This window comes from Pinus tabuliformis, chromosome 9, assembly GCF_031772625.1.
Source record: "Pinus tabuliformis cultivar Carrire ecotype Pingquan chromosome 9, CPIR1, whole genome shotgun sequence".
Taxonomy (NCBI): domain Eukaryota; kingdom Viridiplantae; phylum Streptophyta; class Pinopsida; order Pinales; family Pinaceae; genus Pinus; species Pinus tabuliformis.
The window spans coordinates 787,307,963-787,332,541 of record NC_142307.1 but is presented as its reverse complement, the minus strand read 5'-3'; the positions used below and the strand labels follow the sequence as shown (position 1 = coordinate 787,332,541).

Genomic DNA, 24,579 nt, shown 5'->3' with positions numbered 1-24,579 from the left:
ATTTGTGATCCTGTATTTTATAAAATTAAAATCAAGATTTTCAGAAAGTGATGTCGAAACTGATATTGATAATGAGGATTTTGAGACATTGATATTGATATTGGACAAGGTATACAAGAGGATTTCGAGAACCTGATATTGATATTGGATGAGGTATACAACAAATTTGTAAGTATGTATTTTATAATACTATAATCAAGATTTCTAGACGCTGATATATGCAAGTAATTTCTAGAAACTGATGTACTACACAAGTTTGAGAGAAGTATAGAATTTGCACGACTTTGGCTAACACAAGAGTTTCTCAGTAGGGTACTCTTGTCATTCCAACATTTCATCACTGTTAGGACTCAGATTCATGGTAGGCATAATTCCCTTAATGTACAAGTAGTCATATGATTTTGTTTTCTAATTTCAGTATGAATACTTCACATTTTAGTAAAATATGTCTTAACATATCTTGTAATGTTTTTGCTTCATTGGGATGTCTTCATTCGGGGTTTGGAACTCTTGCAATAGGATTTTTTTCACAAAAGGTGAGATTACAAAAATAATGTTCACGACAAATACATTTTATAAGAAAATTCCATAATATTTGATGAGAAATTTCACAATGGTTTGTCTGCACTTGGAACATATTCCCTCTCACACAAGGAATTTCTTAACAATAATCTTAACCTTTATAACTGACTACTCTACGTCTTGTGGACCAAAATATTTAAATTTAAAGTATGACTTTAATTTCATTGTTCTCATTTCTTTACAAACCTCTTTCAGGGCATTTATAACACTTGGCTTGCACCATATGTTAATGCCTTTATAAGCCATGCTAATAAGTGGTTCTCATTATAAGCTCACTTGGTAGATACACATAATTAATAAGTAAAAATCTATAACAAAGTATACATTGCAACTAAATAATTCATTACGCTAGATGCTTTAAATAACATATTTCCTTTCATAACTTTTCATAATTTTTTATTTTTATGTTGAAGCATTGCTATGTGTCTTACTAGTTTCACCACTATTTATTGATAAATCTCTTGCCAAATAAACATGAATCCTTTTATTTAACAAAAGCCAATTTTAAATCTATCATTTTCATGTAACAGAAGTCAATCTTAAATTAACTATATGCTCTTCAAATAAATTTACATACACATACTAAAATTCTTTAATAAACCGGATAAATTTCAACATTCCTTTTAAATATATTAAACCCACGTCATATTTTTATTTGCTTTTATAAAAGACACCCATTTTCAGTGTCTTTATATGTTTATAATATCTTTGATAATACCAGAGTAACTAATACTTTCTCTAAATCCTTATTTATAGATTATAACAAGTATTTATCAAAACATCAAATCAATCACTAAAAAAAAATACCATAATAACTAATAAATAAATCACAATAATAAATACCAAATTTAATATATAAAAAAAATACCATAATAACTAATAAATCACAATAATAAATACCAAATCTAATATTATTGGATAACGTTCTTTTATATTAAAAATATATATAAAAAAAATACCATAATAAGTAATAAATAAATAACAATAATAAATACTAAATCTAATATTATTGCCTTGAGGTTCGATAACGTTCTTTTATATTTCGAAACTATTTAAGATAAACCTGTGAATACACAATTGATTGGACCGAGTGATAAGTCACTTAAATTTTTTATTTTTATTTTTATTTTTTTATCATTGAAGCTGTAACATATTTGAACAATTATTGTGTGATACTTCATGAACAAAATCATCATATAACCCAGCTCATTTTACTGCTGGTGCGTATGCACAAACTTTTGGTTATTCTGGCTGACATTTGGGAACATTTAGCAATTTCTGAAGTCAGGAAACGACTATAATTGCTAAGGCCAGATTATAAATGCTAACATTTAATGATCTTGCTATTTCAGCCATGATGGAACAGAAGACACCTTGACATAATGAATCGTCAAAATCCGATTCGAACAAAACAACTGGGTGTTTACTTTTGGTTAGCTAGTTTACTGGTAGGGGTAGACAAGTAGATTAGGCAGAGGAGGAAATGGCTGTAGTCAGGAGGACACAGGCCTAAGCAGAGCAGGTGGATATTGCTGGTGGTGCCAGAGTGCAAGGCTCTAATCTGAAATGATTTTGTCTCGGTCACTCTTTAGTGAATACATTGTATTTCTTCTTGTCCTTCTGGCCGCAAAAATACTGGAACAAAAGAGTTAAGAAGACGCCTCCAATTAAGGAAGAAAATGTATCTCCAGAAGTAAAACTCACTTGGATGGAAGCAAGTCTCAAGCCCTACAGCAGGGGCATGTGACTTGGTTTGAAAGACTCCTTCCAAACAAGTGTGGCTAATTCTGTTTACAGCGGGGCAAAGCTCAAAATTCAGCAATTTGAGGGGAAAGTATAGGAAGAAAAACTGAATAACTGGTTAAAGGCAGCTTGAGGTTTATTTCAGCCAAAGAATATAATGATGTGCAAAAATTACCTTTGTGTGCCTTAAACTGTCTGTAGCATGCTCCCCTGTGGTGGGAGACCTACTGCCAACATTCGCAACAGCAAAGGAATGCAGCTGTAGAGTAACTTCAAACTTCAAAGATATGGTTTGCGAGAAATTTTCATCGGCTGTGCAACGATGTGTTAAAAAAAAAAAAAAAAAAAAAAAATCTGCTGATCCAGGAAATGTATCTGAACTATATCAATTGAATTGCCTATTGATAGCCATTGGCTTCTTTGACCGTGTGCAATTGATCTGAATTTGAGCGGGGAAAAGCCTCAGGGGTCGAACTTGGGCACCCACCCGTTCATGGAAATGTATCTGGACGACCTACCTCAATTGAATTGCCTGCAAATAGCTTACTCGATTTTGAGTTTGACCTGCGGATAGCCTTAGAATTTGACTACTTTGACCTTGCACAATTGGTTCTGAATTTCAGTTTGAAAACTCAAGACTCGAACGTAACTACATGATTATTTGATTACTTAGACCTTGTACTGTTGATTTTGAATTTAAGCTAGAAGCACCAACATTCAAACATAACTACATGCTTGTTCGGCAACCACGTTTCCACAATGTAAATATCCAACAGTATTATTAAACTGAATCTTGTCATGTTTATTAGATGCATTGACATTTGTTACATTATTCGCTTTCAATTGACGTCCTCTTCCTAATTCAAACAGATTTTTCATTTAGGTATGTGGCCCAGTAGGCAAGTTTTGTTGTCTTCAAGTCAGAGGAAGTGGAAGTTTCTCAAATCAACATCTGACAATTCTGACTGTTACGGGACTGCTGCAGCAATTTCAGGTTCTATGGATGTTCCTCTGCCATTGGAGAAACTTTCTCGTCAGCTGAATACAAAATGCACAACAGATCCTTTGGAACAAAAACAAATGCAAGTGGTTCTTCTATTACCAGGCAGTTTCAATCCACCAACTTATATGCACTTGCGCATGTTTGCACTGGCTAGGGATCAATTGCTATCAGATGGATATGTGGTTCATGGGAGTTACATGTGGTTCATGGGAGTTACATATCCCCTGTCAATGATGCATATGGCAAAAAGGGCCTGGCATCTGCGGAGCATAGAATTAATTTATGTCAGCTTGCATCTGAAGATTCATCATTTATAATGGTGGACCCATGGGAGGCAAAGCAAAGCAGTTACCAACGGACTTTGGTAGTTCTTAGGAGAGTGGAGTCTTCCTTGCGTGCTAGAGGGCTTGTGAATACAGAGTCTTTAAGAGTCATGCTACTTTGTGGGGCAGATTTACTTGAATCTTTTGTGAATCCAGGAGTTTGGATCCCTGAGCAGGTGAGGGCTATTTGTCGAGATCATGGTATTGTTTGCATTTCTAGAGGAGGAAAGGACATTGTAAAGCTCATCTTTGAGAGTGATATTTCTCAAATGTGGTTTTCAAGTAATTCTGCAGTGAAGCTTGAACAGAAGAACAGTGTCCATGATCATTTATAGCCTTATAAAGCATTCCTTTATTATGATCCTGATACAGTTAAATCCAGATATCATATTGTGGGAAACTCCTGTCTAACCATGTGTCGAAATTACAATGTCGTGACTGGAGTACTGCCTCTTCTGTCATTACTGTTTTACCTCTATGGAAAACTAGAAACACGTTGAAATTCAATGATCTGCATCGGCAGCTCTTGATAAGATGATTTTACAGTAATATAAAAAAAAAACTACAGATCAGATTTCGATAGATGCATGACAACGGTTCACTATTCTGGATTTTTCTGTCTGCAGGAATAATACGATGCCACAGAGAATTCAGAGTATATGAGCTTCTCCAATGAAGGCCAGCATGAGTTAATGTATAGCTTTTAGAATCTATGCCGCAAATTTAAGATGCAATGCATATCTTTCGACTGACACCTTGGTATTCTGTTTTATTGATCGACATTCTAAAAATTGCTTACAAGAAGCATTCATTCAGTAGAATATGATCAGTTATTTTGTGATATAGTGGAGTACCTGGAAAAATGAAGGTACTGCTTTCCACTATTTGGCATGCATGCTCCACGCTTTTTCGAGTTTCAACAAACAGCTTTTCGGTTGGATACAGACAACTAAAAGTTAGATGTATTTGATTCGATCTGAAGAAAAGGCATGTTGTAATTTAGCAATTAAGTGTGAAAGGATGTTAAATAGTCTGGCCTCTAGGAGGATTGGAATATTTGAGGTTTTTTGTGAGTCTGTACCTCGTGTATATCCGGACAATAATCTGGACCTATTCTGGAGATAATGTGTATCAATATAAAGCTTGAAAAAGGAAGGGTTTTTTCCCCTCTAAATAGTAAAATTAAAGGCCCAGTTGTAAGTATATGACGAGGCACAAGAGGTATTTGGATGCATTTTATAGAAATTCCTACCTTTTTCTGCTTAGAAAACCAGCTATCTCGTTTTTAGCACATCACAGACTTTCAATAAGTTCGGTTTTAATGAGATATCTGTAGCAGTGGTCGGTTTTAATGAGAGATGCCTGTAACATGGAAAAATATTAGTCACTGAAAATGTATAAGCTAAGCTTTTACATCTATGATCCTTAGATCTGTAATGTTATGTTATTTAAATTATATTATTGCTGTTACTTTTTCCCCTCACTTCGTGGAAGCTAAATATATCATTTTATTTTGGAATTGAATAATAGGGCGCCCAATCATAGTGGATTTCTCTCCTGTTACTGATTTTCGTGAAGCAACATGTAGACAATATGAAGAGAATACTTGTAATCGTGGCGGGTACTGCAACTTCATGCACTTGAAGAAAATAAGTCGGTATGTATTTATATCTTGCTCATGTGGAATCTGTATTCATCTTTGTTATTTTTTTATTTTTTTTTTAATTGTTTTCGGCGGTTTGTTAATATTCTGTATTTTAATGCTCTATTCAATTGTAAATAATGCTAGAGAATTGCGACGGAGGTTATTTGGGAGATACAGGAGGTATTTTTAGTTTATATTGTTAGAATTTTATTCCTGAAAGCTTGTAACAACTTCATGATTATGTTTTTCTATATATTCTTTCATTTTGATTAAAACAGTGTTGGCTTTTGGGAACTCGAAAACTTATATTTTTTGTGTAAATCCTGATACTGATTATTTAAATTCCCGCCAGACGAAATTGCAAGGGATAAACGAAGGAGGAGGTCGGAGGTTGTCACATTAGTTAGAGATTTTCATCCTATTATTTAACAAAACTAGCCATACATGCATGGGCCCATAGGCCTCAAGGGCTCAACATAGCTCTGATACCAAGTGTGAGGACCTTATCCAGACTATACTTTTTAAGTGTGAGGACCTTATCCAGACTATATACTTTTTTTTTTTTCTCTTTTTTTCCTTTTTTTTTTCTTTTTTTTTTTTAAAACAGCAATGACAACCAGAAAGAAACGCATTGAAATTCAAATTTATTTAGCACACACATTCCTGCCACTCATTTCAGGAAACATACCATAACATTTTCATACCTTTAACTAAGATCAATAGTAATGAAATACATATGTATCGTTCACCAGAAGGCGAGACTCCGCTTGCTCTGCTGTTGCTGGTATTCCCTTGTAGCTGGTCACCTCTGCGAGTGAATGATGACGCACTTGATCCGAATGCGAAGACTCACCAGTTAACCTCCCAGCCTACTCCTTGGGTACTCTTCTTCCCCGCGGCCCCCCGAGCTGCAATGGAGTTGTACAATGGAGACAAGCACTAGCTAGTAGAGGAGAGCACACCTTGGCTCAAGAGTCCCCTCTCTAAATCCTCTACCTCACCAAACTCACTATAGCTTCGTAATCACTGCTCTCACAACATCTCATCCATCCAACAATAGGGTTCCCAAAAGTCCCTTCTTCCATGGCTTGTCCCTTCTTTTATAGGAGTCCTCATAGGTGACACTTGTCATGTCATGCATAATTAATTATTTTTTTATAATTCAATAGCTTGATTATTCACCCACCCATGTGTCATTCTCACATCAAGGGTCTCCCAAAATTATTTACTTAAATTTTTATTTAAAACTAATATTTTCCTCACCTCAACAAGATTCCTATTTCTTCTCCTAGTTGTCTCTTTATTCCCCCCTTTTATTCCTTAATTTGTGTTCATTACTTGAAGTCAATTAATGAGTCAAGATTTTATCCCTAATCTACTCCCTAATTTAACTCAAGTTATCTCCTAGATGGATATTCTTATGTTGGTTGTTGACACATGGAGCTTCTCTACATTTCTCTAAATTTAATTTATTATTCTCATTTTAATTCACCTTCCCCTTTTCTTAATTAGGTTTAAATTACTTTAGGATTAATCTTTATCCTTACCATTATGTTTGTCTTTCCCCTTTTTCCTAATTAAACCACATAATCTTCCTAGTATTTTCCAAAATGGGAAGGGTAGAGTTTTTAAGGTACTCTATTTTAATTCTTCCTATGATCCTCCTTATTCCAAGTTTTATTTTTGATTTAATTACATTGGTTTCTAATCATCATTTACCCTTGATGTAAATTTACCTAGTTTTCATTCCTTGCTTATATTTATTTATTATTATTTATTTTTAATGATTCCAAGGATGCCAAGTTTGGTTGTGCCCTTCAAGAACTTCCCTAGAAGTTCCAAGGGTGCCGCACCTAATAGCTTATTTGTGATGTCAAGAGGGCCAGTTTGGTTGTGCCCTTCAAGAACTTCCCTAGAAGTTCCAAGGGTGCCACACCTAATAGTTTATTTGTGATGTCAAGGGTGCCAGTTTGGTTGTGCCCTTCAAGAACTTCCCTAGAAGTTCCAAGGGTGCCACACCTAATAGTTTATTTGTGATGCCAAGGGTGCCAAGTTGGCCGTGCACTTCAAGAAATTCCCTTGAAGTTCCAAGGGTGCCACACCACTTGCCCTTCAAGCATCCAGTGATTACGAGGGGAAAATATAGTGCAACGTCATAGACCACTACCATCTCTTATGTTGCCTGCTATAGTGAGACTAATGGTGTCGGGGATTAAGGAATCTGCCTTGATGCGCGCCCCCCGGTAAAGTCCTCATGAGCGGCCCAACTTTGGAACCTGCCCTCATGGCATCGTGATCTTCAAGGCGAAGGTGCTTCAACCCTTCCATCCCAAGTCACGGCGGGAGTGCTAGTGGGTGGGATCAGGGACTCTGTCCCACCCCTTCCATGTAGTTCCATCCACTTGTACAACCCCATTACCCATATGTGAGTCATTCGGTCAAGCAACTAATATGTGCCTGCAACCATTAATATATCATCAGAATATAGTTAAACATATATGGCAGATTCTAAGATCGACTTAGACTTTCAAAGATAAAATAATATGAATTTTCGTCAAACCAGGTGTCATCAACTTGTCATATGCGAGTGCCTCTGATGGTTCCCTGCCATACTCAATAATCATCAGTAACACGGTTTCTCAATGTTAGTCAATTATCATAATAGCATCATTAACAATTCCTAGTCATTCACATCATTGTCCATTGTAAGTCTGAACTAAAGGAAGTAGGTAACATAGGGGACACATCCCTCATGGCTATCATCAATAATCATCAATGGAGACATACATATTCATTAAGCTATCAACATCGTAACATCGTAGAAATATACCTATCCATAAAATTTATCCTCAATATGCTTTTAGTAGAGCGCATACATATTCTTTACTACCCTCATCATAATTTCAAATAGAGACCAACTTAACTATTAATATTGCAATCATCAGAATACTGATAGATAAGATACATAACCATTCATGCTACCATAATATCAATGGAAAGCATTCATAACATCACAACCATGAATATCTCAATCGCTAATAATAGTGTCATGGGTCCAGATTCTCAATCTGAGGTTCTCGAAGAATAGAGTGTCTAAGATAATGTCGTATCAGGGTCAGGAAACTAGAGTGGGCACTACAATATGCATGTGTTTATAGTTAGATTAGATTACACTTGGCTTAATCATTTCTCTGTTACATCATATATCACCCCACCAACACTATCAAAATCTTTTCTGGGAAACTAGTCTCATCCCCAGTCGGAGCCACTACACCAAATGGAAAAGGTGTTGCTAACCAAGGTTCGGACTGGGTGGTTTTCCCCCATGTTGTTGCAACGATTTTCGAGGCTTCAACATGCCTCTAGCTTTCTTATTCTTACTGCCAACACTTTTCTTACCTTATCTAGTTATAGGTTGAGGAATAAGCTCTTAAACTTGTTGTGAGGTAGATATAGATGGTGTACACACATATTGAATAGGATTCAAGGCTAGATGGGGGATTGGTGCTAAGGAAACTAGCAGGTTGGGTGGGTTAAGATATCATATGGGGTGCCTAGAGTGAGTACTAGAAGATATAATGTCACTGTGACAAGGCTTCCACCTAGACCAGGAGGAGGAATAAGAATGTAATTTACACAATAGGTGATCTAGCCCATGGATTACTTGTTACTAGAGGAGTAGGATTAGTTTTTGATTCGCAAGATGACTCTCTAGGTACACATATGAGATGTTCCTTTGGGGGGAGTATTTAGTGGTGGTTTAGCATAAGTACTAAATAAAGAATGGACTTGAAACATACCAAGACCAATGTTAGCAAATTAAGGCATAGAGTGGTTTCCCTTGATAATGGAAAAGCAAAATAAGACATAAAGAGGTTTCCCTCGATAATGGAAAAGACTGCCTACATTGCATATTGACTTAGGGTTGTGACACATAAGTTGATATAAGAACATGATATTTCCTTAATGGGGAAACATCATCAAATGAAAAAATGTGGAAGCAAAACCCTTCACAGCATACATATAACCATGTCCTAATAAAATGTTGTAATCAAGTTGGGTGTCTACAAATTTAATTCCAATCAAAATTATACTATCAACTAGTTCAAAGGGAGCACTCAATAAAAGTCCTCATAGTTAAGAAGCATGACCATCATACACAAGAATGGTCATGAGTGATAGATTAACTCTAGATTCTAATTGCTTGCAAGTTTATGTGGACATGACATAGGTGGAATCAACATCATCAATAATGCATTGATGTACAAAAGGGTTCTTGATGGTGACTAGTACCAAGATAGAACTAGAGAAGAAAATCAAGGTTCCACCCTATCAAAGTCAAGGTAACATCTTGAAAATATTGAAATAAAAAATGATAACGACAATATGCCAAGCCTATGTTTGGTGAGTCTAAATCATCTTCCAATATATTACCTGATGTGGATGAGAACATGTTATACTTGTGAGTTAAAAGAAATGAAGCAAATAAAAATATTTGAATGTTATAAGTTGATTATAAAATTATTAATAATATTAAAAACGAATATTAAATAAAAATAAAAACACTACAATGGTGGAATCTTGATATGAATTATAAAGTTTAGACTTGGCAATAGAAGGATAAGGTTCTCCATCTTCAGTCAATGAAATTACCTATAATAATAAGAAAGGACGATGTGATTGATATGAAGAGAAAGATATTCAATCAATCTCCTACCAGAAGCATTGTTTAAAATTTATATATATATATATATATATATATTTGTATTTATATTTATATTTATATTTATATATATATATATATTATATTTATATGTGAGAATGATATTTATTGTCGTGATTTAATTTGTTTTCTGACATTTTCGTTTAATAAATTATATTCTATAATAATTATTTATAGTAATTTGATATATAACACACTACACTAAGATATTTAATGCAATTCACTCTAACGAACTCAACACTTTACAAAGATGGCTATAAGGTAATGAACACTTAAAAACAAATTAATATTATTGTGAGGTCAAATTTTATAAAAATCCACTAGGGCTTGAATTGTTTTTCCCATAGAAAAATCATAACTTTCTATTAATTATAAAAAGTTACATAAGTAGATGCATATAGTGCATTCCCAAGCTGCACCACTCAAAAAGTTGGTGCCCATAAATTAGAGCCAAAAAAACTAAAAAATAAAATATAAAATTGGGGCTAAGCAAAAAATCTTAGTCACCCTTTTCTCCCTTTCTTCTTTTATACTTTTCACCATCCTCCTTGATTAGGAGTGGTTGTTAAAATGATTAGTTGTTTCTCTTCTATCTTGTTAATTTATGGTATGTTCTATGCTTATAACAGTTTACTTATCTTTCTTATTATTATCCACAGATTAGCAATCACATGTACATAAAGTAAAGTGCAGATAGAACATTAAACGATCGACAGAAAACAAGCCAAGACAAGAGACACAAGGTGTGGCAGCTATCTAGGAACAAACCCCAATGTGGGGAAACCCTTTGATCAAATCTTCCTTTATCTTCAATAATCCAGCAAAGAGAAATAGTACATAAATCTGATTTACATCAGCAGCAGCAAAACCTTAGATCAGTCCCAAAATAGGGCAAACAATATCTTACAAACCGACCGTCAGATCAGCTTGATTCCACCACCAAAAAATGCGGCCTTCAGAGGAGATCCAAATGGACCTACAGTGCAGTTCTGAGGAGAGAGTCTTCTGGTCAACGCTGGTCAAACTTAGGTTCTGCAGTTGTTGTCCTAAAACTATGTCCTTCCTTCCGCATGTGGGAGAGAGAGTCTCTTTTCTGTGCAGTAGAGAAGAGCCTCTTTTCTGCGCAGGAGAGAGAGAGATGTGATGAAATGAGTGGGTCCAAATGAGGAAAATACCTCTTGTATTTATACACAACTGTTGATTTTTGAATAGATGCGACTGTTGGGCTTCTGAGCCTACATGAGTTGTAGGTCGGCTTGATAATTATTCCATAATCAAAATAAATTCATATCTCCATAAATACTTATCGAAATCGAATGATCTTTAGATCAATCCTACACCTCTCGACAAGTGGAATTTAATAAAAATATTATCAGCCATGAATAAGATGACCCACATGGAGTTTGGCCCTAGTTGCCAATTTTAACACTCCCTCTCAACTAGGGAGAACTCCATCTACAATCTGTCTATCGATCGCTACTATTCATCCATCAAATGCACTACCCTGTACAGCTTGACCCCTGCTCTGCTTTGCTCTATCCTGCCTGCACTGCTCTGTTCTGTTCTGCCCTGTTCTGATCTTCTCTGCTCTGCTCTGTTCTATTCTGCTCTGCTCTGCTTTGTCCGAATTATGAAGAGGAAGAAATGGTCGAGGATGTATCATATTGACTCAAAGTCGGTCTCAGAGTATGTACCACTGGTCCTAGACCAGTCTCAACCGACCCAAAGTCAGCATCATAGTGGGTACAACCCCTACCACTGGTCCCAAACCAGTATCATCCTCCACTGACTCAAAGTCAGTCTCAGAGTGCATACCGTTGGTCCCAAACCAGTCTCAACCGACCCGAAGTCAGCATCATAGTATGTACCACTCCTACCACTGGTCCCAAACCAGTCCTTCACTGACCTAAAGTCAATCTCAGAGTATGTACCACTGGTCCCAGACTAGTCTCAACCGACCCGCAATTAGGGTCATAGTGGGTACAACTCCTACCACTGGTCCCAGACCAGTCTCATTGATCCCATATCATTGAAGGTCATCCTAGCATAGGGAGTATGGTAGATACAACAATGCGTCCATCGGTACTACTATGGTCCCTATCCTCATTTCCCTACTCATTGATCAGATGAGAGGTACTTCCCATGAGTCCCAGACTGCATGGGTAGGCTTCCTTGACAAGAGAACTTAATCAATCCTGTCCTCATAGGAGAACTAATCATCCTGCTACATAATCGCCATGGAGAACACATCATCCAGGCCTCACAGGAGAACTAATCATCCTGCTACATAGTCGCCATGGAGAACACATCATCCAGGCCTCACAAGAGAACTAAGCATCCTGCTACATAGTTGCCACGAGGTGTACAAGTATACCACCAGGGGATGGTGAATCACCCTGTGATCATATGTCGCTCCAAGAAGTACCCCGCACCCCCCCCCCCCCCGAAGCTCCCAAAGCTCAATACATCATATAGAACACTCATCGGAGGGTCTTTGAACGACACCAAGTCGTTCTCGGAAAGTAAAAAATTTGACCTTTCCTAGGGGTTTTGTCAAAATGTCGGCGACCTGTTCATCTGTACCGATATGTTGGAGCCTTATAGCTCCCCGCTGCACCATATCTCGAATATAGTGATACCTGATATCGATATTCTTGGAGCGATCATGAAATACGGGATTCTCTAATAAACGAATCCCACTCTGGTTGTCACATAAGATCACGGTGATATCCAATGTAAATCCAAACAGCTCACTGAAGATCTTTCACAACCAGACTGCCTCACAGGAGGCCATGCTAGCAGTAATATACTCTGCTTCGGTAGTGCTCAAAGCCACTGACTTCTGCTTCCTGCTCATCCAGGATATCGAAGCAGATCCCAAGGAGAAACAACACCCGGAAGTGCTCTTACGGTCCTCCACATTGCCTGCCCAATCAGCATCAGTGTATCCAAGTAGTCTCACATCTCCGGCAGTGTATCTTAACCCATATGTAATTGTGCCACGAAGATATCTTAACAGATTCTTGGCACCAATCCAATGTATGTGGTGAGGTTCAACCATATGTTGACTCAACGTGTTGACTGTGAAGCATGTATCTGGACGGGAGTTCACTAAGAACATTAATGCTCCGACGACTTGCCGCTACTCGGTAGTATTTCATAAAACCAGTCCAACAGCACTACCGCTTAACTTCTTGAAGTCAAGCTCCATCGGGGTAGTTACAGGATTGCAGTCTACCATACCAAATCTTTCTAATATCTTCACCACATATTTTCCTTGAGATAGGAAAATTTCCCTTGGCTTCTGCTAGACTTCAAGTCCTAGGAAATAATGCATCAATCCTAGATCCTTCATTTCAAATTCAGAAGCCAATTCCCTCTTACATTGGTGAATAAGAGGGTCTGCGCCTGTTAGGAAGAGGCCATCCACATATAGCACCAATATGAGAGGTTTTTCATATTCAACCTTAAAGTAAAGGTTAGGATCAACTTCACTCCTAGTGAATCCAAGCTTCATCAAGTAGCTATCGATCCTCTCATACCATGCTCGAGGTACTTCTTCAACCCATAGAGAGCTTTCTTCAACCTGCATACATGAGATTTTTTATCATAAATCTCAAATCCTTCGGGTTGCTCCACGTAGACCTCTTCTTTGATTGAACCATGCAAGAACGCGGTCTTGACATCCATCTAATGTAGGTTCCATCCTTGTGAAGCCCCAATGGCTATGATCAAGCGAATGGTTGTATATCTGGCAACAGGTGAAAATATCTCATCATAGTCTATACCTTCCTTCTGGGAAAAACCACAAGCAACAAAATGAGCCTTATACTTTTCCGTACTTTCATATGTTGCATGCTTTATCTTGTAAAGCCATTTAGAAGTGACAATTGTCTTGTCCTGGGGTCTGGGAACTACTTCCCAAACATCATTCTTCATAATAGACTCATATTCTTCGGTCATAGCATCCTTCCATACTTGATGCTTGACGGCATCTGAGAATGATGAAGGCTCATTTTGTATGATCGTGCTCATGATGATCAAGTATCCCCGATACCTGTTAGGTTTCTTACTTTCACAGAAGGTTCCTAGGGGTGCAACATGTCCTTCAGCATCATCAAGTAGCCCCCTAAGCCATGAAGGCCTCTTCCTAGAAGAGGAGGGCTCATGTGGAGGAGGATCAATTGGATCCATGGGTTCTTCCACATCAAGCATTGTTTCATCATTCTTTTCTTTCGGTTCCCTGGTGTCGGCTTCTTGAGAGCTCCTCAAAGTCGAAAGATTGTCCACCTTGCTGAGAGCCATATCTTCGTCAAAGGTGACAATATGACTAATCATGACTTCCGTTTGAACGGCTACATAGATTCTATAGCCCTTAGTATTTTCTCCATAGCCCACGAAGGTTCCTTTCTTTCCAGATGCACCCAATTTATTCCTTTTCTCTTTTGGCACATGAAAATATACAGGGCTTCCAAAAATTCTAAAATGAGATACGTCAGGTTTCTTACTGGTGAACATTTCTTCAGGATTCTTGGAACCCAATGCTTGATGAGGGCATCGGTTTTGTACATATACCGCGGTGTTTGCGGCTTCAGCCCATAGAAACTTCGAAAGTCTTTAATCATAGAGCATGGCACGGACAGCTTCCACAATCGTACGGTTCTTCCTTTCCACCACACCATTCTGTTCAGGAGTATATGGTGTAGTAGTCTCCCTCTTGATGCCAGCCTCTTTACAAAAATCATGGAACTCGTTAGATTCATATTTAGTCCCATTATCAGTCCTTAAGATTTTGATCTTCTTTTCGGTTTGATTCTCGATCAAGGCTTTGAAGTATCGAAACCAAGAGAACACTTCATCCTTCTTTTTCAAGAAGTATATCCACGTCTTTTGAGAATAGTCATCTGTAAAAGTAAGGTAATATGAATATCCTCCCAAGGAGTTCACAGGCATCATACCAGATATGTCTGAGTGAACCAGTTGTAATATATCGAAGGTCTTGCTTTGGCTTTAGGGGAATGGTCCCCTTTTGAGCTTTCTTTTGGCACATCCCGAACATACACCTTCTTTCTCTACTCGGAATTCGGGCATCCCTGTTACCATTTGTCTTACATCGGGTAGAGCTTTGTAATGAAGGTGGGAAAACCTCTGATGCCAAAGTTTGAACTGAAGAGATGTGTCACAAGACATGACACTCAACGGACTTCCACTAACCTGATATAATGAATCAACTCGAAACCCAAGAGTGAAGGCATCTTTAACCTTATTTTTCCATATACGTACCTTGCCATCGCTGAAGGTTACCTTGTAGCCTTTGTCTTCCATTGCTGAGATGGACACCAGGTTCTTTTTGAGGTCAGGTACATATAATACATCCTGTAAGTGGATCGTATTACCTTGATTCAATTTGAGAGAGACATTGCCTACACCTTTCACGGGATATTTCATATTATCTCCAAGGACAATTTCCAAGTTAGTTTCTTTCTCTATCAAATTATGGAGAACTTCTTTGTAACCAGTGAAGTGCCTTGAGGCACCACTATCAATGAGCGAAATTCCCATTGAGTCTAAAGGAGCAGAGGTAGATAGAGCAGCTGGTAGATAATATTCATCCTGCTTATTTTCAACAATGTTGGATTCATACCTGGAATTTCTAGCCTTCTTGAATGGTTGTCCTCTTCCTTGATTTCCAGCACTCCTTTTACCTTTGATATTGAATTTTCCATTCCTTTGATTTCCATGATAAGGATTTTGATCATCGTCTTGGTGTGAGTCCTTTCTATCAGGGCACTCCCTTACATAGTGACCTGCTTTATCGCAAATGTAAAATCATCCTTTTCTTCCACCCTTAGGTCCAGCCTTTCTTTTTTATTTAGTCCCGGAATTATTTCTTTTCTTAGCATGAGAAGAAAAGGCAGCAGGAGGACCTTTAGGCATGAGAATTTCTTACTCTTCTACCCTTGTTTCTTATTGAATGCATCTAGCCATTAATTCCTCGAAACCAGGAATTACATTATTGTTCAGAAGAGTAGTCCTGAACACATACCATTCGGATGGTAATCCTCCAAGAGTCGTGAGTGCCATTTCCCTATCAGTAATAGTTTCCCCAATAGATAGGAGATTGTTCCTGATTTCGGTGATCCTTAAGAAGTATGCTTGCATACTTTCATCTTTACCCTTCTTAATTTCCTTCAGCTTATTTCTAAGAAACAAAACTTGATTTGCATCATTAAATTTAAATAAACTCACCGGTCTATCGTAGATTTCCTTGGAGGTGTTCAGGTCGGATATGTAGGCCACCAAGCGCTTGTCTATAGAGTCCCGGATGATCTTCTTTGCTTTGACTTCTCTGGTTTTCCATTTGTTCCTGGTAGCAGCGTATGCATTTGATGCAGGCTCAACAATATTGCCTCTCACATTGTCCAACACTCTTTGATCTTCTAGGGTTAGATTGATAGACATCTTCCATCTGTAATAGTCAAATTTCTCACGAAGCTTGTCCTCGGCAGGAAAGAGTGATGAGGACCCCATAGTTCTTTTAGGATAGCCTTTCCAATCTTCTCTTTGGTGATTTCTCTTGCTCTTTCTCGGGCTTTGTCTTCACCTCAGCTCTAATTCCATGTTAAGTTATGGTATGTTCTATGCTTATAAAAGTTTACTTATCTTTCTTATTATTATCCACAGATTAGCAATCACATGTACATAAAGTAAAGTGCAGATAGAACATTAAACGATCGACAGAAAACAAGCCAAGACAAGAGACACAAGATGTGGTGGCTAGCCAGGGACAAACCCCAATGTGGGGAAACCCTTTGATCAAATCTTCCTTTATCTTCAATAATCCAGCAGAGAGAAATAGTACATAAATATGATTTACATCAGCAGCAGCAAAACCTTAGATCATTCCCAAACTAGGGCAAACAATATCTTGCAAACCGACCATCGGATCAGCTTGATTCCACCACCGAAAAATGCGGCCTTCAGAGGAGATCTAGATGGACCTACAGTGCAGTTCTGAGGAGGGAGTCTTCTGGTCAACGCTGGTCAAACTTAGGTTCTGCAGTTGCTGTCCTAAAACTGCGTCCTTCCTTCTGCATGTGTGAGAGAGAGTCTCTTTTCTGCGCAGTAGACAAGAGCCTCTTTTCTGCACAGGAGAGAAAGAGAGAGAGATGTGATGAGATGAGTGATTCCAAATGAGGAAAAGACCTCCTGTATTTATACGTAACTATTGATGTTTTAATAGATGCGACTGTTGGGCTTCTGAGCCTACATGAGTTGTAGGTGAGCTTGATAATGATTCCATAATCAAAATAAATTCATATCTCCATAAATACTTATCGGAATCGGATGATCTTTAGATCAATCCTACACCTCTCGATGAGAGGAATCTAATAAAAATATTATCAGCCATGAATAAAATGACCCACATGGAGCTTGGCCCTAGTTTCCAATTTTAACATGTCTGCCTCAAATGTTCCTTATTTGAGTTTGAACTCCTAGATGTATAAGGACGTTTGAATCCTGCTATCTCCGTCTCCTTCGACCTAAAGCTTGAATTTTTATAAACATCTAAAGTCCAATTAAACTTAGGCCCATAAATATATCACACATGTTAATATGAATCCAAACTACTTCATGAAAATATAGTAAGGGACTTAGGTATTCATCTCTTTATATGAAAAAGACATTGTCTATTGAGGTGACAATTTTGTCTAGATGATTATTTCTCATCGGAATCTGATCATTTTTTTTCAAAAAGTTTGGTTGTGGGAATGTTTGAATCATTTTTTTATTGGTGGAAAAGGATTCAACACCATCAAAAACCGCTGGGGCACCTAAGATCCTAAAGCTTGAAAACTATAACCCGAATTTTCTATAGGAACCCTCCCTATGAGACTATATTTTTTTTAACTATAAATAATGCAGTTAAGTGTGGAATACTTTGTAATTCATGGAAGTTATATGTAAATGTATTAATATCTCTACATTTCCAATTTCAATGGGAGTTTAAGGTGTTTCGTGGTCTTGGTATGTAGGCTTCTAGCTAATGATTAGTTAAATTAGTTACTTTTGTCGATAATTCACGATACTTTCTCAATGTTGCCAATATTTTCTTCTCTAGACCCTTGACAAGATTTCTGCTAGAACGAAATTTTTAACATTTTGTAATGCCTTTTTAGTTACTCAATTAAAAGGTGTTAGATCCCAAATAAATAAACAATCTCAACCAAAATTTATGCAAGACTTATGATATCATTGAAGAGTATTACAAGGCAAATGCCAACACAAGTTAGATCCAAGTCAAATGAGATGCAACCAAAAAGACACTCTTTGATTTTAGTCAACCTAGATTAAGATTTGAGATTCAAAACCCTAGATCGATTTTTGTTTAACCCAAGTTAAATGGAAAAAAAAAAATATGAAACATTTGCACAATGGAAAGAGAAAGTACTAGAAGCAAAATGATAGGCAAACTTTTCCTTTATTCTTGAATAAGTTAAGATGAGCTAGAGTAACTGTTTCATAAGAGAAGAGGTGTCCAAATACCATTATATAATGCCATTTTCTAAAACAAATGGTTCCTTAACCAACCCCTAACCACTTTCTAATTAATTTCCCTTAACCGCAACTACTAGAAAGTTATTTCCTAGTAAATCACTTCTTGTTAATTAATTTATTACAAGGTTACTCTTACCTATATAAAAATATAATGTTGAAGGTAAGTATTTCTTTTAAAAGAACATATGTCTCTTTTTAGGAAGTAAGTCTAGATCTGACAGTTGATTTTTTCTCATTTCACATAATAAGCTCTTGAATAAATGAAAATGTGGGGTACAATACCCTTAATGATTTACCATTGATTCCTTAATAAGTTGAGTAGAGTGTTAGGTTTGTGTAATTGCATGTTGGAGTTAATGTATGGTGGAGTGAAATATTGCCTAGTTAGATAAGATGTGAGGTTCTTGCTTGAAACTAAAACTATTCTCTTTTGATTGTACTAAGGAAACTTAATGTTGAATTAAAACAGGTGTTATGGCTAGAAGAGGAGTTGGAAGGGGTAGGAATGCTAGAGGGAAAAACATGGTGTCACCCCAACAAACAACTCCTACCACCCTGCCCAATGATGGCGAACATCGCATCACAAGATCAGATCCCTTTCGGAGAAGTATTTAACTTAATGAGGTCATTCCAGCATATGTCTAAGGCATTGATAAACCATTTGGAATGGGAATATGGAGGACTTGTCATGCAGAATGAAGCACTCCAAAAAAATTGCAAGAAATGATGTACATTAAGATTTGGAAAAGGTAAAATTTCCAGAGTCTTGGGGGTCCACGAATGGTCAAAATGCAGAGGCATGGTTAGAAAACATGGCTATGTGCTTTACCCTTAGAGATTACACCTCAAAATTGAAGGCCAAAATGGGTATATTTCAGTTAAAGGGAAACACACTACTTTGGTGGAGGGAATTATTACCCCAGTTGGGGATGGATATCTCATAAGAAACTTGGGAACTATTTGAAGAAAATTTTAGAGAACGCTACCTCAATGCATATACTTTAGGCCTTTTGTTTGATCATAGATAGTTGTTTAGAGATTATGCTTCACAAAATAATCGTGACCACATAAGATAATGCCATTGGAGCGAGAATCTTGGAAAAAATTGCTTCAATATATAATTTGTGTAGTTCAAACTCATGCAAAAAAAATAAACTCAACAAATCCATAGCCCAGAGATAGAATTCATGACGACAAACGAAACCCTTATCCCAATTTTAAAATTTTGTAGCAAAATTCCTTCGGCATAAAGGATCAGATCAGATGGCAACAGGATCAATAGATTTCAGAGGTGAAGTCAAGTCACGTTGATGGTTCTTTGAGAAGAATTGATCATTTATATATATAGTGAAGGATGTCACTCCTTGGAGGGTCGACTTACAATTAGAGAGGAAAAATAATAAAATTTAAGTTTAAATTCCTTCCATACTTAGGACTATTTAAAACACATTAATATTTTTTTTTAAGATTTTTTACCATGATAAAATAAATATTCTTTTTTCCTTCCAAAGTAAGATGAACCTTTAATCCCTTCAAAAATTATTTTATTTGACCTTTAGATGAAGGTCATTTTCTTTCTATGTGTGAGCCACAACCAATCTAATTATGCATTGCTACATCATCACGCCTTATGGGGTTGTTGACAGCAAGGAGGGTACAACATATTTGACTGACCATATCTTTGAAACTGTGAATGCCCACGAGATGCTCCACATATCAATAAAATCAATATGATGAGAGGAATCCAATGATACAGGTCCTGAGCTCAAGATCTCTGATCTTCATCCTCAAAATATTCAACAAGTGTGGGGCTTTTGGGATTTTTCCAGGGGCTTTGTCCATTTCAGCTTCCAACTAATTAAATCTAGACAATATTAAGAGTGTTCAATAACAGATGTTGTCATCAATGACAACATCATTCAAAAATCTTCCCCTTTGTCACTGATGGAAACACATACTCCAACAATCATTACTCCCCTTGATTTCATGCTTTTGATCCTCCTGACCTGCTTGCTCTCCCCCTTTGACATCAATGGAAAAGGGTGACTACCCCTAACAAGATGCTTGCTTTTCATTTCTTGTAACATGTCATTTCTCCCCCTAATGAAATTCCATCCTCTCTCTTTCTACAATAAATTATTTTTCTCCCTTGACATGCTACAACTTGTCAAGACTAAGACCTTCTACAATTCTGGAATCCTACTACTCCTCAAACTGAATAATATGCCCACAATGTTGATGATTGCTTCATATCTACCAATTGTCAAGAACTTCAAGAGAACAACCACCACTATAAAGACTCCCTCTCTTCAACATTCATAGAACACAGAGTCATCATGTTGAATTCTTCATAATAACGTATGAACCAACATTTCGACCGAATCACCCTGAACCTTGACATCTTCCACTGTACCTGATGATTCTTCATGATCTTTCGCTTTTACAAAACCTAAAAGCATGACTGCATAAACTTTTCCATTTACTTGATCTTCTTCCTTTTTCTTTCTTCTCCAAACCTTCTTTTACGTGATGTTAGGGCTGGAAGGTTCCATCTTGAACCTACAATAGCGAGCTATATGCCCATAGTTGTGGCATTTGTAACATTCAATGTTGGGAAAAAAATGATTGAGCTAATGACATATATTTTTTGTTGATAATTTTTTTCTGAAATCTATCTTATGATCTTGCAAACTTGCCTCTACGGTTTTGATAACATCTTTGATAATCACTCCTATCATACATTTTTCAATCCCTAGCCATATGCCCGTAGTTAGAACATGAAAAATAATAACCATTAAGCATGCTAGAGTACTTGGTTGGGATGTCCTAATTGATGATCTTCTATAATCATCCTTCTTTGGAGGGGTTGAAGCCTTTTGTTCATGACTTCTTGGACCAACAAAATTTGTAACCTTCTTATAAAACTTCATCTCGATTTGGTCTTTGAGGGATCTTGTTGTCAGTCTTCTCATCAATCTTGATCTGTGGGGACTTGGAGCTTGTGCTTTCATCACATGGAGCTTTACCTACTTATTTTCCCTTCATCTTCAACTAAGATATTACTTGATCTTTCTCATTGATAATATGAACCTTCCTTTCAATATCCTACAAATGTTCTTTTTTCCATTCCTTGACCCTGTTTATTTCAATACGAGTTGTGTCAAGTTCCTTTTGATTTTGACTAATTTATGCCTCATGCTTTTGAAAAGATTCTCCTAATTTCCTTAATGCTTCCTACACTTGATGTCTTAGAAGGACAACTTCTTCCTCGAGTTCTTTATTTCTCTCTCTTGCTTTACTGGGATTACATAAGGCGTCGAGCATTTTTTCTTCCATGTTAATTGTTCCCCTTTCTTCTTCATCGCTATCATATTCTACGACCTGAGAATTATCTTTATTTGAATCACGATAATCATTATTATTTTCATCTTGACTTGCATCCTTTGTTGCGTAGAGATCATGGAGTTTCTTCCAAAGACTTCTAATTAATGAGCATCAATGAACTTTGGCTTTTATAGTGTCTGGTAGAGTACTAAGAATGAAATTCATCGATTTTGTATTGTACCTTCTAGATTCGTCAATAGATATGTTTCTAGAAACAACATATTCTCATACATCATATCCATGAGCTTGCAGATAAGCTTCCATTCTACCTTTCCAAAATACAAAACATAATTCATTGAACATAGGAATTGGACCAACCTGTTTCTTTTCATCTAAAACCATTTCAATTCCTCGAACCTCCTTTGAATGCTTGGTAGTTTTCTTCTTTGATTTTCCCATATCTTCACTTTGAGATCTGTCTTCCAGTTGCTAAGCTTATACCGAAGGAACATGCTCTGATACCAATTCTTAGAAATACTGAGAGGGGGGTGAACATGTATTTCTCATCAATTAGTATATTTTTAATTTCTCAGAGCATTAATTAACATTATCATCATATGAAACATAAATCAACAGTAAACAACACCATTCAACAATGCACAATAGTGATGACATTAGACACAATATTTTTAGGTGGAAACCCCTCCTCAACAAAAACCATCGAATGCTTCTTAATATTTGTCTTCAATAAAATATACATCAATATTTTCAGCTCCAACTGAGGGAGGCTCTAACCACCTGGTTTACGGACTCCAACATGTAAGATGCTCCAATGCCCTATTTACTAGCTACAACTAGAAGGATGCTCGAACGCCTTAGTTTTATAGGCTCCAACCTAAAGGATGCTCTGACACCTTGTTTATCAGCCGCAATCTTGATTATCCAGCAGACCACATTTCATATATTTTCAAAATGGATCCGCTTTTGCTCTCCTATCACCTTGAAGTGTTCTTAGGATCTGACCTAAAGGAGGCTCCACTCTCCTGCCTTACACCACCCTTCCACCCTGATTAGCCAACATAACACATTTCATATATTTTCAAACTAGATCCACATGTGCTTTAAATCAATATAAACATGTTGCAATACAAGAAATTGTTGTTGTCTACTGTAAACCACTATTATTGCAGTGCCACTTTCACTCTTGTTGCTTCTATTGTTGTTGTCCACAGTCAATAATGCCACCACTACTACACTTTAACTCAACACTTGTTGCACATTAACTTATTCACTCAACCTCAACACTCTACTCAAAGTAAACATTGTCACTATCATTTCAATATTCTTCAAGGTCACTGTCATGCTGCGATACAAGGTCACTGCCACTTTAATCAAGGTTATTTTTATTGTCATTCATCAAGATCACAACAATATCTTTGCACACATATCATTGTCATTATCATTAGATCATTGCCATAATAGTTTGTTTCCATATCAAGGGTTACTATCACAACAACTTCCTTTACTAGGATCATCAAACCCTAGCTCTGCAACATATTCCTGTTAATACCCATGTCTCTTACAACACTCAAAAATTCTAAATCCAAATATCAAATACACACTTTATGCTATGTTTTGTATACATATATCAACCTTCACAAATGCAACATATATACATAACTCTGAGCAAAAATGTTACAATCTGGACACTCTGCTTATTCACCACAACATAGAATTCTGGGCATAAATATTACAAACAGGACACTGCTCATTTACCAATTATATAGGTTACTGCCATGTTGAAGTCATTGTCTTGACATCAATGTCTTAGGGACTCTGATAAACATTTCTGACTGACAATAGTTGAAGTACTAGATCCACAATCTCAACACTCTCAATGTTTAACCCGGGTATCAAAGAGTCATAAAAAAAATTACCAACAACAAATTATGTCTCTGCAAAGATCCTTTGTTCTATAAACTACCAAAATTTGAAATACTTTTCTACGGTACAAAAATTGACATCACAACTATTTTAAATAATCAACATAATCTCTTTATGTATGCTATCAGTTATACAACGAGTATTCGGTATCTTCAAGGTATACTGAAGGAACTGACAACTAAACCCTTGGACAATGTATTGTTGATGAAGTTTGTTGATGCGCTTTCAAGATCCCTTCAAAATGATAATATAATTTGTTAGCCTTAGTCTCAGACACCTTCTGCAAAAATCTTTATTGTGAAACTCAATGGATTGAAGAAGACAATACTCCTTTTACAGAACTACAAGAACATACCAATTAGATTCAATCTTTAGGAGATCTCTATGCTTAATTAATTCTTGTGATATTCAAGACTTCCTCACCACAGGCATACAAGTATTTCCAGAAAATGCATTTGTATATATTTGATGGAAAGGATGCACCAACCCTTACAAATTTGCCAGGTGAATTTTTAAGTGATGAACCTTTGAAGAATTGATTAGTCAAGAGGGAGTGGGATGTTGCCCTAACCAATCAAATAGGTTTGCAGGGGTACAACTTCAAACTTCCTCTTGGATCACAACAAATATGTGCATTCAATCATCGCGCTATTTAGGTCTTGCATTTTACACACTGATCACATATCAATAGTCATGTAATCAAATAACAAACATTATGCTAGCATCTATGATG

General features: G+C 36.8%; 1 pseudogene; it reads left to right on the top strand.

Annotated features, from left to right (window-relative positions):
• The first annotated feature begins 3,324 nt into the window (after positions 1–3,324).
• LOC149151095 (nicotinamide/nicotinic acid mononucleotide adenylyltransferase pseudogene) lies at positions 3,325–3,986 on the top strand (annotated as a pseudogene).
• Positions 3,987–24,579: the final 20,593 nt, after the last annotated feature.